This window comes from Dermochelys coriacea, chromosome 10 (genome assembly GCF_009764565.3).
Source record: "Dermochelys coriacea isolate rDerCor1 chromosome 10, rDerCor1.pri.v4, whole genome shotgun sequence".
NCBI lineage: Eukaryota > Metazoa > Chordata > Testudines > Dermochelyidae > Dermochelys > Dermochelys coriacea.
This window is the reverse complement of record NC_050077.1, coordinates 73055317-73072605: the sequence shown is the minus strand read 5'-3', so window position 1 is coordinate 73072605 and position 17289 is coordinate 73055317. Positions and strand designations below refer to the sequence as shown.

At 46.8% G+C, this 17289-nt stretch overlaps 1 protein-coding gene across 1 annotated transcript in view; it reads right to left on the bottom strand.

The window, feature by feature from the left end:
* Nucleotides 1-14203, bottom strand: part of SV2B (synaptic vesicle glycoprotein 2B) — a 102728-nt gene extending 88525 nt beyond the window's left edge. The window contains 1 exon segment of the mRNA XM_038419318.2: nt 13997-14203. The gene's annotated coding sequence lies outside the window, so the exon portion shown is untranslated.
* Between the last annotated feature and the right edge of the window lie 3086 nt (nt 14204-17289).

Genomic DNA, 17289 nt, shown 5'->3' with positions numbered 1-17289 from the left:
ATGTGAAAGGGTAACAGAGAGCATGTGTGGCCATGGGACAGGAGGACAGGAAGGGTGATCCATCAGATCCCATTTGGCTATAAAAGTCCAAACCTCCAAGCAGGAACTATGTTCAGTTGTTCACTGAGTCTGGCTGCAGCAGATGGGAATATACTGCCAAACAAAAACTAAATACAGCCCACACAAAGAGTCAGAAAGAAAATCCGTTGCCAAGGGGCTGGTTCCTGTGTCTTTTCCATACTTTCCTCATTCAACACCAGCTGAAGGGGTTTTGCTCAAACTCCCACATCTTGCAAAAAATCAAAGCTCACCTTCAGGCAAAGCCTGGGGCTGGAAAATGACATGTTGCCATGGACATTATCTGGTGTCCTTAGCTATGGAGAGTTCTGCTAGGTCCAGCCACCCTATCCACCTTTCCCCTAGCCCCATCTGCATTCCCGTTCACAGGTGGGCCTTATGTTTCATTCGCTAAGGGTGGGTGAGGTGATGAGCAGCACTGGGTTGGTCTGCAGCACAGCAGGAGCCAAAGTCTAAAATCTTCAGCACCCAGTCAAAAACCGATTATTTCCTGCTCCTTCCCAACCCACTTCTCACAAGAGCCACTGTGGGCCAGAACAGAACATCAGTCTTAGGAACTGAACTGAATTATGGATTTGCAGTGTTGTTGTAGCCATGTTGATCTACACCTCCTACATTCATTTACTTTCCTACCTAAAATCTCTCCTGTAGTTTCAGTTATATATAGCATTCTCTACTTCCCCTGCTAGGGCCTGTTGTTCTAGTGTTGCTGGCATTGAATGGCTCTGTGTTCTACCCCTGTCTTTGAGTGGTGGCTGAATGATTTTGCAGCCAGAGAGAGAGAGAGCAGAGTGAGGCCCTGGCCAGGTAAAGGCTCTTTGGGATCCTTACAAACAAACTCTGCTCAGTGTCAGAGTTTGCAGTAACAGTATAACAGCTTGAGACTGAGATTTTGCTTGACTCTTGAGCCTCCCTCGCTCCCCACCCCAAATTGAGCCTAGAGTACGTGCCCCTTCCAGCAATTTTCAACAGGGAAAAATCATCCTCAGCAACAAAAATCTCTTCAAAAAGAAAAGGAGTACTTGTGGCACCTTAGAGACTAACAAATTTATTTGAGCATAAGTCTTCGTGAGCTACAGCTCACTTCATCAGATGCATTCAGTGAATTTTTTTCCACTGAATGCATCCAATGAAGTGAGCTGTAGCTCACGAAAGCTTATGCTCAAATAAATTTGTTAGTCTCTAAGGTGCCACAAGTACTCCTTTTCTTTTTGCAAATACAGACTAACATGGCTGCTACTCTGAAAAAAATCTCTTCATCGCTTTCCCTGGGAAAGGCCAGGACTGGTCCTAAGGAAAATGGCCGTCAAGGCGATTTACTGACGGATATCGGAGACGGTAAAAGCCAGTCCAGGTTATGAAGCTGCACATTTTGGATGGGCCTAGAATGCTTCCCCTCAAAAGAGGGAGTTTCCATATCTTCTCACTAAGCCTCAGTCCTATCCTTAGATGCACACCGTTGCTAGTTAAATCAGTCACAGCTGCACTTGCACCTCTTCTGGCTGTTGGGCGGGCATGTCATCTTGCTCTCCCGCCTCACTTTATTTCCTCTCTACCCCACCATGACTGCTGCTTCACCCCTCATCTTCCTATCCGGAATACAGAGAAACAGTGTTCATGAAGGTGACCACAGAGGCAGCCGACTGTAACCTGCCCCACCCCCATCCCGAAGGGGGAAAGAACTAAAAATGATCCTGCGCATCTCTGCATGCATGATCTGCGCATAAAGAGTGAGAGCGTTTAAAAGGAGCCAGGGCACACAGAAGGGAATGGTTGGGGCAGTGAGAATTCTGCTGCCGACGCAGCGTAAAGAGCATCACCCAATGAGACTTGAATTCCAGCAACGTCCCAGCAAAGGGGTAGATGACACCTTTGCAGACCAGCAGCTGGCTCGACCTTTAATGAGGCAGCCACAAAAACATTAAAATACTTTTCACCTCTGCCACCCCCGCCCATACAAAAAACACCCTACTTTGCTTTTCTCCTGCAGAGATGAGACTAGCACGAGGATGTGTAAATGTACAGCTACAGGGAGCACATATCTGAATGCCAGTTTTCACTGTGCTTCTAGTAACTTGGATTTATTAGTGGGTTTTGCAGTAAACACACTAAGCGCCTATGGCGTACATACCTATGAAACCTCAACACCTTTATTTTCTGTGTATAGTACCTTTAAACATCAAAGAATTCAGTCTGTGTGCCAAGGCTTCAGCCATTTTGTTCCCCTAGTTGCTGCAGCATGTTTCACAGGTGACAGGCATGTGCTGCTCTCTCATGGAAACTATGTTTGTTCTTTTTTGTACTTAATCCTCAATCGAAAAAGTGAAGTCAGTGTAAAGTGAGAGCAAATGTTTGCCCTTTGGGTATGAAAAAACACAGCAAGGCCAAATTCTGCTCTCGGTTGCACTGATTTCAGTGAGATTAAAAGGATACCTCATTGTTTCATTCTCATACTATCTCCTTATTTCCTTGTACTACTCCCCCTCTCCCCCCAACCGTCTGCCTGTCCATATCCATCTGTTGTCTTGCCTTATATTTAGATTATAAGGTCTTTGGCATAGGGACTGTCATTTTATTCTGTGCTTGTACAGTGCCTGGCACAATGGGGTCCTGGTCCAGGGCTGGGTTCCTAGGTGCTACCATAATACAAATAAATAATAACAACAGCAATAATGTCAATGAGAGTAGAATCAGGCCTATCTGATACACAAAAAAGCCTGGAGCCTGTATTCCCTAGGGAGGCAAAACTCACACTGAAGTCAACTCTAATGACTGCAGGATCAGACCTAGTGGGGGCTTTCTGGTACCTTGAGTTTAAAGGTGACTTTCATGCTAAGACAAGATTGAAAAAAAAAACATTTATACCAAAAAAAACCCAATGAGGGATCTTTCTGTGGCCAGCATTTCCTGATGCATCTGCTCTGGTGTATTTCTCTCCATCTCCCTCTTTTCACTAGTGACTCTCCCCCTTTCAGCCCACGCCTCTCCATTTTATCCCATCCCCAAGCGAAGCTGCAGTTCCATCCCCACAGCATTGCCCTCCACAGTCATACAGCGTGATAATAGAATCGTGACTTTGCTGGAGGAACAAACAGGCTGAGCAGATGGGCTGTGAGGGAATAAGTCCTCATTTAAAACACAAATAGCTTGTGATAATTTAGCAGATGTGGTAAAAAAGAGAGAGAGAGAGAGGAATGAGGTTATTGGATTTATATTTATGTTGAATAAATGTGGAATTTTCCCCACGATGAAAGTTTCTCTTTACAGTTTCTCAGTTACATCCTGTTGATGGGCTAAATATCCCATGGTATCAATGCACAGTACCACAGACCTCCATTGGAACTGCCATTTACTCTACTGTGTTCTTTGTTCAGGATACCTTGATCTCATAGGGAAGGTTCAAGACTCTGCCGTGACAGTGGTAGTTTCTGAGTGCAATCGCTGATCATCATGGGTAGATATTTAAAAGGGGACAAATCCATCCATTTTATCCCATTTGGCTATATTAAAAGACCTACCTCCAAACAGGAGTTCTGATTGGACATTAAAGCATCTGGAAGACATCAGGTTCTGTTCCCATCTGTATACAGGAATATGTCCCCTAAACATAATGTAATTGCCATCAAGGAAATATCTTTGGGATGCTACATATTACATACACACACACACACATACACACCCTACTGTAGCATTTATTTGACTGGCCCCCTGAAAAAAGGTGCTTAAAGAGTTAAAGACTCATTGTCAGGTCAAATTTGGCCCCAAAATTGCAGTTCTGAGCATGTATCGACCCTAACACAAAGAGGGATATTTCCAGGATTTTTTTCACTTTGATTTTACAACTGCAAGGAGTTTTTTTAAAATACAGTTAACTTTCCTGTGCAGCACCTGGAATCCCAGCAGCATTGCGGGATTGGAGAAACCTGTAGGAGAAACTGACTAGGGGGGAAAAAACAATTGAAATTGACCATTCTCTTTTCAAAGTTCAAGCAGAGAGAAATTTAATAAGTAAACAAACACCACACAATAGATAATTAAAAAATGAACTGGATGTATACATCCTTCCGTTTTTATAATCTAACTAGGCACGGGAATTAATTGATAGAAATTTCTAATTTTTAACTTGATAGTGTCTTTCCAAAACACATATAGCAATGAAAGATTTATGCTCCTTTAAAAACCAAGCCTTGTGGTTCCATTAAAGGCAACAAGGGCTGTTCTCTCCAGGACATACACGTGGGTCAAATCACTTAGAAACCTTGCTCTGCAGTCTTGTTCAGTGGCATCATAGAGGAAATAGTCAAGGCCTACAAATACCTCAATCTAGAGTTACTGTGCTATCCCCTCATTGTACAGCATCTGGATGGTAAGAGTCATGCAGACCCTTCCGCTTTTAGTGCTTGTTCTTCAGCCGTTGTTCCAGTGCTATTTTATTGGTGGCTTTGACACAAAGACTGTTACTTTGAAATACTCTGAACTCTGAAGCAACCACCCAAGGGCTCAACAAAAGTCAGCTGCCTAGCAGTGCTGGGTCTTTAACTAAAAGTTTAATGTAACTGTGCTGAAAACCATAGGGAGGCTCCAAAGTTAGCACTTAAAACAGGGGCCCTCCTTAGTGCAAGTTTCACTGTATGTAGAAACAATCAGAAGAATGTCTGTGATGGAGGGAGGTTGTTGTGCACATGGCGGTTTAATTTTTGTGAACAAACCAGTTTGATTGTTTTCTCTAGGCAGATCTTTGTTAACCCTAATCTCAGAAACACAGAAGGAACCCATCTTGGAATCACCAACCGAATGCTTTTACAAACCCCTCTCACAAAAGGGTCTTGGGAACTCCTGGACCAAGGCACCAGTTTTAGGAAGGGATCCAGAGATGCTAAGAGGGTCAGTGCTTTCCATCTATTAGCAGAATCATTGAAGATGCATCATCATGCTTTTCATTTCCCTCCTATCACTAGCAGTATATTAGGGACAGACCTTTGCTGACCCAACACAGCCCGACTACTATTAAGAAAAAAGAAAAGGAGGACTTGTGGCACCTTAAAGACTAACAAATGTATTTGAGCATAAGCTTTTGTGAGCTACAGCTCACTGTTCCTCTTTAAGCAAATGAGCCCAAATTCACCGCGGAATAACTGCGCTGGTTTCACTGGAATCTGGCCCAGGCTGTCTATCAGCTCAAGAGCCTTGTAAATTAAACCAGCTCAATGCCTTCAAATTCAAAATAAGCAGATGTCTGGGACACAGAATATCTCAGAGATCTGCTCATAGTTTTGACTAGATTCTCATTTTCGTCTGCAACTACCTCACTGCTTCTCTCTCTATTTTAAATGCATGTGGTACTGGGGAGACCAGTTCCAGGGAATAATTCTGACTTTGCTGACCAGGAGAAAGTTTAGCACACAGGAAAGCTGAAGGGCTTTATTTCTCAACGGAGAGACACATATTCATGAATGATTTTCCAAAGCCAGTGCTATGAAAGGCATCAGATAGAAACAGAAGCATTCCACAAGCTACACCCACAGAACTGCATGACAGAGAGTGCCTTTTAGGTCGGGCTGTGGGATCTATCTAATAATCAGACCTAATTGGAAAAGGCACATAGAAACACCCATAGAGGAAAAACATAACGTCAGCTACTGCATTGTACCTGGCTAGGTACTTCAACTGCCTTCATCACTGTATGATCTGACTAGCTGGAAGCCATGCACTAGTGGTAAATAAATTGCTCTAATAAACGTTTGCTCTTGGAAAGGCTTCCGTCTAAATTGCATTGACTCTGCTATTTGTCTGTCTCTTTCACAACTTCCTCCCCTCTCTGCCGTTTATCCCTTTAAGCCTCGTCACTATCTGTAACCAAATGCACAGAAAGGGGACCAAATGGAAAAACATTTCTTACCAGAACTAGGAAATGTTTCATCCCAGAATCACCAGCCATTTGCCAATCATTTCCCGCACTGCTCTCACCCACAGCAGACCCTGCAAGAGTTGCCTTTGCCACTAGACTGTTACAAGCTGGGGATTAGGAGTAATGCTCCGCGAGCCAAGCCGATCATCCCACTGCAAATGGAACAGAGGCACCAGCAGTGCATGAGTCCATCAGCCACTACAAAAAACATACACACCAGCAACAAAGCAGGTGGAGGATAGGGAGACTGCAGACAGAGTGGGAGAGCCCGTGGGGGAGGGAGCCAGGCAGCCGGAGATGCTGAAGTGACAGATGTGTTGACTTTAAACAGGAAATTGATAATGCTCAACACAGAGAGAAAAAGACAATAGCTGATACTAAAAGCAGTGGCTGTTTGCACTCAGTGGCCTTTTCTTCTCTCTGCTCCAGCGGGGCATTTTGGTTTAATTCTAGTTCTAGAACAAAAAAGCAATAACTGGCAGCACAGACTCTACCTGTCAGTCAAAGCAAAGCAAGTACTGATGTTGCCAGCGGGGTCTCAGAGGAGAGTTAAACAGGTATTACCCTTCCAACAGCTACTTATGGGGCCAATCATGGATTCCTTGCTCTAATCAAACTCCCACAGAAGTTATTTATATGACATCATCCAAATGACTTCAGTAAGAGATGGACCAAAATACTGAGTGCCAGGATAGGGCACAAAATTTGTCTTAATTTTGGGAAGAGAAAATATAATAGGACCAAAATGCAAGATTTAGGTTTCTGAGGAAGTACAACAAAGAGCTGAGAGTATGTTAAACACTATTTAAATGCATGAACAATGGTGTCCCTTGAGAGAATTCAGTTCCCCACGAAAAGATCAGCGTCATTCACCAGAGTTTAACGCTGATGCAGCTGAAGCCCTCTCAGGCCCTGGGTTTCTAAGGATGGGTTTGTGGGATAGCAACTGCTCACAGCCTGCCACTCCAGGATCCGACAAGAGTTAGCTTTTATTGTCATCAGAATTCGCTCCTGGCTGAAACGACATAGTAGCAACGTCGGAGGCCAGTGGTGAAAGTGCAGAGGGAAACTAGGGGAATAAAAAATGTCTAGCCATTTCCGAGTGAAAGGAGAGGCAGAATAAATACATAAATAAAGGATAGTGGGGGAGGGGGTGTAAAATGAACCCTACAACTGGGGGGCAGAGGCAGAACCCCAGCTCTCATAAATCCCAGGGGAACTAACAAGAGCCTCTGACTCTTCCAAAGAGTGGCCGTGTTGCTGCTTCAGAAAAGGATCTTCAGGTTCAAGTGAATGTAGTGCTGGCGAAAGGAGCTGGCCTGATAGCCCTGGAGAACCGAGTCATGTATCCCTAGGACACGTACAAGACGTGCAATGGCAGTGCATCCATGCCTGTCACCCTACCAAAACTCTGACCTGGAGGGCCCACCCTTAGAGGGGAGGGGAGTTTATTCTCTAGGGCACATGCAGTCTATGTGGTGAGAAAGTCAACAAGGGACACTTTTTTTATGCTGACATTAGTTCACTAGGCACCAGACTGAGACCCACTGGCTCATTGCACAGGAATCCATCACACAACTTGTGGTGAGAAGGATTTTCTTTCTCTAATGCCACCCAATCCTCCTGGCACCACATCCCAGCCTTTCCGACCCCCAACTTTTCCCTGGCTGTGTCGCCTTCCTGCCCCCATGCTGCCAGACCCATCATTTAATATTGATAGTGATTCATTCCCAAACAAGGCAGATGGGACGGACCTGCAGACCCAGGGCTTAGTTTCTATAGCCAGCCAAAGCAGGTCAGATGCTGGCAGAGCAAGGCAGGTCAGGAACAGCTTCCAGACGGAGAGTGATGTACCTGATAAGCAACCCAGGGAGCTTCCCTTCCCCACGTCAGAAGAAATGGCATGTGACAGGGAAGCAGGAATACTGCACAATGGGAAAGGGCTGCTTTGTGCCTGTCATCCCTCCCTTTATCTGCTGCCGCACTCAGCTTCACGTTCTTTCTTAATGGTCACCCCTTGACGTACCATGTAGCATCGCACGTCACTCCTGTGTCACTGCACATCTGGGCCATGAGCAAGCTTTTGGTGGCCTACTGGTGCGGGGGAGGTCTGGTGAGGAGTTTAAAGCGGTCTAATCCCCAGGCTGGATAATTCACGGAAAGAGGATTACCTGCTCTGAACAGAGCCCTTGCCTAAATATAGACTGGCCCTTCCTTTTCATTTCGTCTCATCTTGCACAGTGAGATTTCCCCCACTCCACTTCCCCAGCTGGTCCCAGAGGGCTGATTCTCTTCTTGCTTGCCCCAGAGTAAATCCGGAGAACCCCATTGTAGTCAGGGCAGTCACACTGGAATAAAACCAGCATCAGCGAGAGCAGAACCAGGTCCCTAATCAGAATGTCAAAGCCAGCATGACAGATGCAGTGAAATCCCCAGATGTGCACATTCCTACTGAGAAAGCAACTGATTAAGCCTTGTGGTGGTTGTTCGTTGGGCTTCAGGTTGTGTACTTGGAGTCCATAGTTATGGTCTAGAAGATGAAAGCTAACTCCTGGGGCACCCTGGCTATGTGAAATTACAGCATAGCGTGCTGTGCACATTATGGAGGGGGGGGCACAGCCTCAGCCCCACTCTTGCCCCCTTGGTGCCAGTGTGGCGGGACAAAGGCACTAAGTCAGGTCTACGCCATCCCCACCTCACATGCTCCATCATAAGAAGGGTCTTGGGGATGTGGCCAGGGAGGAGGGTATGCCAACGTGCTGCTGAGCTCCAGCAATCTCCAGCTGCCTCAATGCCCTGGTGGGGGCTGTTGGAGCCAGTGTAGGCTAGAGCAGCCCTGAGGCTGTCCTAAATTGCACCGACAGACAAAGACGACCCCCTCCTGACTCCAAGACCAGGAGAGCACAAAAATGATGTAAAGCCACCTTTGCCTCCCTGCTGTCCACCCAGCTCAGGGCCTGCACAGAGTAGACCTCAGGGTCAGGACCTGGGAGTGGAAGATCGGTTAAGGAGCTGCTTTTCCCTGCGGTCCCAGACCGAAAGGAGGAGGCAACTATTTGACTTGTGATTACAAGTTAAATAGTTGCCTCTCCTCCTGTGGGAGGGGGTGACTTGGCTGTGATTACAAGTCAAATAGTTGCCTCCCCTTCTGGTCCCTTACATATTTATGGGAATAAGAAAAATACCATTTGCAGTTGAACGACTTAGAATAGAAACATCTCAGAGAGATCAACTTCCAGGCAGCAGCCAGCCACTAACTACCTGAGGTAGGAAGGAATTCTTCCAATATCAATTAGGGAGCTTTACAGCGTTCTTCTAAGCATCCAGTGCCAACCAATGTCAAAGACAGGATTCTGGACTAACTAGACCACAGATCTGATCCAAGACTGCAATTCCTCCGCCCTACAGCTCTGCTCCCATAGCAGGTGACCAGGCCTGGAGCTGTCTCTTGCTGCTGGCTGGAGTACGCTTCTTTTGGAGGAGAAGAATCATTCTGTGGGTTGCCTTCCCCTTTGGTCCCCGCAGCAGAAAAGGGGATAAGATTAGGGCCTGCCGAAGATATTATTGTTCGGTTCTTCAGCTTAATTTTCCACCAAGTTTCTTTTCTTTACAGTGAAGGGCTTAAGCCAAGCCAGGCCCTGCAAACAGTGTATTTCAGTGACTCAATGCATGCCCCTCCATCCCCTTGCCCAGACATCCCAGGATCCCTGTTCTCATGGTATCTTTAGTTCACTTCCTTTTTCCTTGCAGGACTTTAAGCTGCCATAACATTAAACTGCTCATTAGCATGGGAGTAATTCCATAATCTTTTCAGACGAGACCTTTTTCAAAGACTCAGCTCCTGATCCGGAAAATTAATTTGGGGAATTGACAATATGGGAAGTGGGATCCCTCAGGCAGAGTCCTGGGCTTCCCCTGTCAGGACTGTTTGCAGTCCTGGGATTTTGTACTGCGGCCAGAAAACTGTTCAGTGCCAGCACTGAGCAGCGGAGGGAGAGTCTGTGTCTCTCAGCACTTAGTATGCAGAATGAGAGTAGCTTAAATAGTGGCCCTAGATATTATACATCAAATAAGAGCCAGCCCCTTCAGCCCGTGCTTTCTGCCTTTAACTCCAGATACCCATTGTTCAGAGGTGCCATTTTACCCCAGGATTTGCTGTATGGAGTGGGCAGGATTACCACAGGTCACATGGGAGATGGGGGCTTAAAACTTCTCCACTGTTCCCTCCCTTCTGCCTGCCGCCCTCCACCCTTCCTCCCAGCTCTGGATCTATGGTCCGTTCTTGTGGCAGAATGTACAAGAGGTAAACACGTACCTCCAGACCTGTGTACAGCCCTTCTCCAGCTTCCTGGCTCTTGCTGGCAGTCTCCCATTCAAGTATACATACACGCTCGCAACCCCAGATAAAGGCCCTGACACAGATGCTCACTCCTACCTTAGCATAGTGCACTCTCATTTTTGTCCAAGTTGTTTACTGCACCCCATAAAGTGTCCGTGCTCACATTTTATGCAAATTGTCAGTTGCGCACACAAACTCTGTGTACATTTGCACACATGGGATGGGTGCATGGCTGCTTTTGGGGCCTCACCCTGCTGTGCACTTACAAGTAGGAGTGCAAAATCAGAGCCTGCCAGAAGAATTCATTATCGTGGGCCCCATCTCTCCAGATCACTTCCCTGAATAAAGATCTGTCTGAGGTTGGCCTCTGCATTGCAGCACGTCACAGTCCCCAGACAGGTGCAAATAACACATCACCTTCATGATGGGTGCAAATAACACGTCCCCTGCCAACTAAGGGAGCTGAATGGCAAACCAGATAAGCACCTCACTGCCTAGTGGCATTCTGTTAGTACAGCAGTGACGCTCTGATAACATTCCCAGGGTACCACAATAATTGTTTCAGCCCTTTCAGAAAAACAAGGGGCATCACCTCAAGTCTCATCTCCAGCCAGAGGTCTTTGAACATCAGCCTTTTCCAGCCTGGCTAAGAAAAGGAGACCAGCTTCTACCGTGGTCTGCTATTTTTACAGGAGAATGGGTGGTCCTAGTAATGCTTCCGAGAGTTCACTCTTATATGGTCAGAATTCTGGAGAAATGCTACCCAGTCTCTGGCATCTGTTCCTTGCCTACTGGCTGAAAGACCCCTCAAACTGCTCTACAGAAAAGAAGCATGACGCAGATTCATCAGTTCTGGGTGGATAAATCCCAAACAAATGCAATCTTTCCTTTTGGCAATGGAACGGTCTCCAGCCAGCCCGGGAAAATGCAACTGGGGAATCAGACTCTTGTTACAAATCCTTGTGAGGTGCTGAGCAATTCCTGCAAGTTACTGGACCCTCTGAACCCCTGTTAACTTCAGTGGGAGCTGAGGATGCTCAGCATAACACAGGAGCGAGGCAAGAGATGCTGGCAAAGCTGATGCATAAACTCCCACACCACAGGGCAACCTACATTTCCAAATACCCCTGCACAAGGAAGGCATTCAGGGAAGGCTGTAAGAGACTTTCATTCTTGTAGGCGCAGGTGACCATCAGAGTGACACATCCCAATGGCCCTTTGCTCAGCAGAGCCCAAAGCCCATCTGTGAGGAGCCAGTAGAAGAATAGGGTCCTCTTGCAGATGGCCCAGGACTGTAGTGGATCCTCAGATCTGCAGGGCTTGGGGGCAAACACTTTCCTTTTTTCCACTGAAGGGTGGAGGGCGACCCTGCTCCTCCCAGCGGAAGTCTCTGGAGGAAACTCTAGGTGGTCTCCTCTCCTCAAAGCCTCTGCCCATGTATCCTATGGGAGGGGGTTACCTGTCTGTGATTACAAGTGATCGACAGGATAAGCTGGCAGCCTGATGTGCAATTCTTGCAGAAGTGGTAGAGTTAATTGCCAGCTGAGGAGCAGGCATGTGGCTGGGTCTTTTCACCAGGAGGTGAACAATGCAGCAGTATAGTATATTTAAATCTGACCAGCCAAGCAATAGGATTAACTCTTTCTCTCTCCTCTTGCAGATGACAAGAAATAGGAGCCTGGATAGTTATGGCTTGCAGCAATTTTAAAGCCCTGCCAGGAACATCATAGAATCATAGAATCATAGAATATCAGGGTTGGAAGGGACCCCAGAAGGTCATCTAGTCCAACCCCCTGCTCAAAGCAGGACCAAGTCCCAGTTAAATCATCCTAGCCAGGGCTTTGTCAAGCCTGACCTTAAAAACCTCTAAGGAAGGAGATTCTACCACCTCCCTAGGTAACGCATTCCAGTGTTTCACCACCCTCTTAGTGAAAAAGTTTTTCCTAATATCCAATCTAAACCTCCCCCATTGCAACTTGAGACCATTACTCCTCGTTCTGTCATCTGCTACCATTGAGAACAGTCTAGAGCCATCCTCTTTGAAACCCCCTTTCAGGTAGTTGAAAGCAGCTATCAAATCCCCCCTCATTCTTCTCTTCTGCAGACTAAACAATCCCAGCTCCCTCAGCCTCTCCTCATAAGTCATGTGCTCTAGACCCCTAATCATTTTTGTTGCCCTTCGCTGTACTCTTTCCAATTTATCCACATCCTTCTTGTAGTGTGGGGCCCAAAACTGGACACAGTACTCCAGATGAGGCCTCACCAGTGTCGAATAGAGGGGAACGATCACGTCCCTCGATCTGCTCGCTATGCCCCTACTTATACATCCCAAAATGCCATTGGCCTTCTTGGCAACAAGGGCACACTGCTGACTCATATCCAGATCTCATATATCATATCACATCATGATATCATATATCATATCACAGATATCATATCACATCACTCACTCCCTACCTGCCTTTCATTTCTGCCTAGGCTTTCCATGGGAAGAAAGCCCTCTGAGCCCATGTATTCAGGTGTCATGTGAAAAGCACCTGATCAAAACCCACCCGGGGTTCCCTTTTGCACACAGGAGAAAGCACTACAGTCCAGGTCCCCTCTTCCCTGCTCTGCTACAATCACTCTGTTGGTTTGGTCAGAGCCATGGGCACACACATCAAGGAGCCTTGTGATGGATCCAGTTGATATCTATGGTTTTTATGGGATCTCAGTATGAGGGACTGTATTATTGCAGTCTACATATGTCATGAAAATCTCTGCTGAACAGCACCTGTCCCCAGACACATATGCATATACACGCGCATACACACACATACACACACACAGGTTTATTTAACCAGATCGGCTGCGTCAGAGAAACCAAGATATATTACAGCCACAGTTCAAACTGAAAATCTTTACCTTGCCCTCAGTGGCTGCCTTTATTCTCTGCTGACTGAAGTGACCAGCTGCTGATTTTAGTTTGAGCTACATTTATGATATCTCGAGGTAGACAGGATTATTTAAAGAGGACAATTAACATGCGGATTTGCTGTGTTGTGCCTGGGGCAGGGGAGAGTGGGGACCCTACAACCCACACACGACTCATCCAGATGCAAACAAACACATCTGTACACACACCCCCAAGCATATACAACACGCCCCACTTATATACACCTCACGCATGCACACTCCACAGCCCACCGCTACACCCTTTCCCCAGACACACACCATCAGCATGTATTTTAATTGTCCTCCTAAAATAACCCCGTCTCGCTTCAACGCCTGGGCACCTTCAACGTAGCGAAAACTACAGACTGCAGCTCATTACCACTCTCAGAAGAGGATAAACAGAGCCAGGGAGGGAAACGGTGTTAGTCTGAATTGTTGTTTTGGTCTTGACTGCTCTGACACTGCTGATCTAGTTACAATAACAAAGTACCCTACAATCCCTGTTACTTCATCCCAGCCAGGCTGCTGAGCTCATGCCCTTGAGCCTCCTCCTTCTCAGGGACATTTTTCTTTTGTTTTATTTTATTTGGTGTGCCTCTTTCTTCACAGCCCTCAGATGTTAGCCGGGCACTCAGCTGACTAATGTTGGGAATTGAGGTTCCCATCAGCCATTAGCTATCCCTGTAAAATGTCTGTTGTCTGTTTCTACAATAGCAGGAGAAATGACTTGCTCTTACCTGTAATGTGAAGTTATTTGCTTCTGCTGCAGCTCTGCGCTCAGTTCTGTGCTGGAGTTCTAAGAAAGAGGGCTGCACTGCACAGGAGTCTCCTATAACAATGATGCAGTCCAGCCAGCCAGTGCATGTTAATGATGCACCAGAGGAGATCCCAGCGGAGGGAGAACAGGGCTGTGTCATACCTGCATCACTACCACCACAGCAAGAAAGAGAGAGGGAGGGAGTGTGCAAAGGCAGAGAGAGAGAGAGAGAGAGAGAGAGAGAGATTTTAAGGCAGGCAGAGAGAGAAAGGAAAAGCTTGTGTAATTTAATCAGGGTAATAAAGTAACCAGACCTCTGCCTGAACATTAAAGATTTTCTAGGAGAGTTCTTGGTGACACAGGGGAATATGTTTACTGTTATAATGCAGACACATATTTTGGCTCTAGACTTAAATAGGATCCAGAATGTTTCCTTGCTGCTTTACTTGGGCGACCACGTTATTATTTCCTCCACCTCCACATCTGGTGCTGCTGGCCACCACCACATCTGGAGCCATTTCTCCAGGGGTGGCTCTTGGCCCAAATCGGAGAGGCTGTTGTTGTTGTGTGCCACGTTGCTCCACTGCCAGAGGAAGCTGTCCAGCTGAAAGCCCCTTCTGCCTCCAACATGCCAGAAGCCTGTCCCCAGAGCAGGGAGAATCTGGGTGGCTGGATGATGCTGTGCCATAGGAACCCAGGCCCGCTGTTGGGAGTGCCAGGCAACCAGAAGACAAGTTCCTTCCCCTGGTGAAGGGGAAGACAAGAGAAATGGGGATGATGGGAGCAAGAAAGTGATAAGGAGACTGGGAAGGGACAAACATGGGGCATCAACCTGCTCTGCTGATTGGGAGACAGGGCACAGAACCATTCTCGCTTAGGGTATCAGTGCAAGGAGAAAGAAAAGGAGTATTTGTGGCACCTTAGAGACTAATAAATTTATTTGAGCATAAGCTTTCGTGAGCTTGAATGCATCCGATGAAGTGAGCTGTACTCACGAAAGCTTATGCTCAAATAAATTTGTTAGTCTCTAAGGTGCCACAAGTACTCCTTTTCTTTTTGCGAATACAGACTAACACGGCTGCTACTCTGAAACCAGTGCAAGGAGAGCTTCACTGTATTGTTCTGGGTTTGGGGTGGAAGGGATTACTGCAATTACTCTCCAAATGGCCTCCAACATCACTGAAGGAGTAGCTGACCCTGTGGCACTGCCAGGCCAGATAGCGCCTGGAAGGGCTGTGATCCATCATCGGTGGGGGGGAAATCTGCCTTCATCAGCTAGCTCTCCACATCCAAAAGTTCCATGTAAGCTGAGAAGAAAGCCTCCACATTTTTGATGCTTGTCTACATTGAAACTCCAGAACTTCCACCCAGAGCTAAAACTTCACAGGCCTCTGTGTGGCACTTGAACCCATTACCAATGCTGGCCTCTCCTTGAACCTCATCAGCAGAGGTATCTTTGGTCAGTCACCACCTACCTCCTAGAGTCCCACTATCGTATCTCAGCTCAGCAAGAGATCAGGCATGTGCCATGGGGGTGCTAGTGTGTGGAACTCACTCCCCCTCCCCCCCCCGATCTCTGTCCCAGCCCATCCTCTTGTGGAAAGAGATCCGCAGCAGATCCAGCGTCAAGTAACAGAAGGAAAGGTTTTGACAGAGGAATAACACACACACAGACTCCTTGCTAGCTCCTGGCTGCACAGAACGAGCTGCCTGTGTCCTCACAGAGCCAGAGGGAGGCCATGGGCTGCTCCCAGACTGGGTTTCATCACAAAGCCCTAGTTTTAAAAAAAACGCCTTAAAGCCACCCCTCTCTATTGCATCAGGCAGCATGGCCTAGTGGATAGAGCCCTGGCCTGGAATACAGGAGAGCTGGATTGGCCCCTGGCGAGCTGCATAACTTTGAGCCGGTCACTTCACCTCAGTTCCCCATCTGTAACATTGGGTTAATGATACTACCCTCCTTTGTGAAGTGCTTTGAGATCTACTGATTATTTATTTGACCACTCCCCGCCCCTTTCCTTCAAACCCTGACCCTCCACTCCCTTTTATTGTTGTTCTCTCTCTTTTGTCCTATATTTTGCAGCTGACTCATTCTATTCATTTCATCTGATTTGAATCTCAGGCACCAATTTTTTTTAAAGAATGCCTCCAATAGTACGACTGGACCTGCAAACTATATCCAGCTCTGATCGTTTGCAGGTGCAGTTTCTGTGACTGGGCACATCAGGTGTGTTGAACCCACAGGCACCTCGGGACCTTGAGGTTTTTTGCACCCACCCATTTAGAAACACAGTATTACATGTGAATATGAAGTTCCATTTTATTTTCCCATGTGTGCAATGCATTAGCTTAATTGCATTTCTTACATTGCACAGTGCACTGATCACTTCGGAGTGGGGATGCTTTAGAAGTCAACTGATGATTATTACTAATATAAGTAAAAGGCTAGGTCACGAGGCCTTTAGACTAGAGAGGAGTGTTATGCAAGCCAATCTATCGCAGCCCCACTGAGGGCCATTTTGTTCACATGTAACTGTGCCTCTGATTTCCCCAGTGCATTCATTCCTCGAAGCACTTTCATTCTGTTTGTGTGTCAGCTCCACCACATCCTGCATGAGTCACACGCAGAAAGTGCAGCACCTTCAGTAATTGATATTTTCCTGAAGCCAGCTCTTGAGTAGTCCCAGCCATGCCCTCATAACTCCATTTTAATGCCACTCAGAAGGAGGCTGCCTGGAAAATAAAAATCCAGGAGACATTCTCCTCCGTTGCATTGTGAGCATCATTGTTTCCTACTTACACACGCACTCCAGGTGGGAATGTGAAGCTACTGTCTGTGTTAATGACTGCCAGCGGGATGCAGGTACCTCAAAGAGCAAAGCACAGGGACAAGGACAAGGACAGCCCCATTTTCTTTAACACCATATGGTACTTGCAGGGAACCTGATTCTGCATTCCACATGGACTCTCTAGGCTCAGTGACATCAAAGGGAATTTTAGGCCCACAAAGAGGGAAAGCTGGGGGCCTGAAGTCTTTCTATTTAGCAGTGTAAGCCAGAGAAACTATTATAAAGCCACTGAAAATCAATTATCAACACAACCGCTCCTGGCAGATGATCTACTCTATTTACTCCTGCGCTGAGGGGAGACAAAGGTATCCTCAAAATATCACTGCCAGCAGCATCGCTAGGAACTCAGGAGCACAGCGGGTGGCACAGCCAGGGATATAGGGACACGGCTGGAAGTATGGCTAAATCATCCAAACAAAGCACA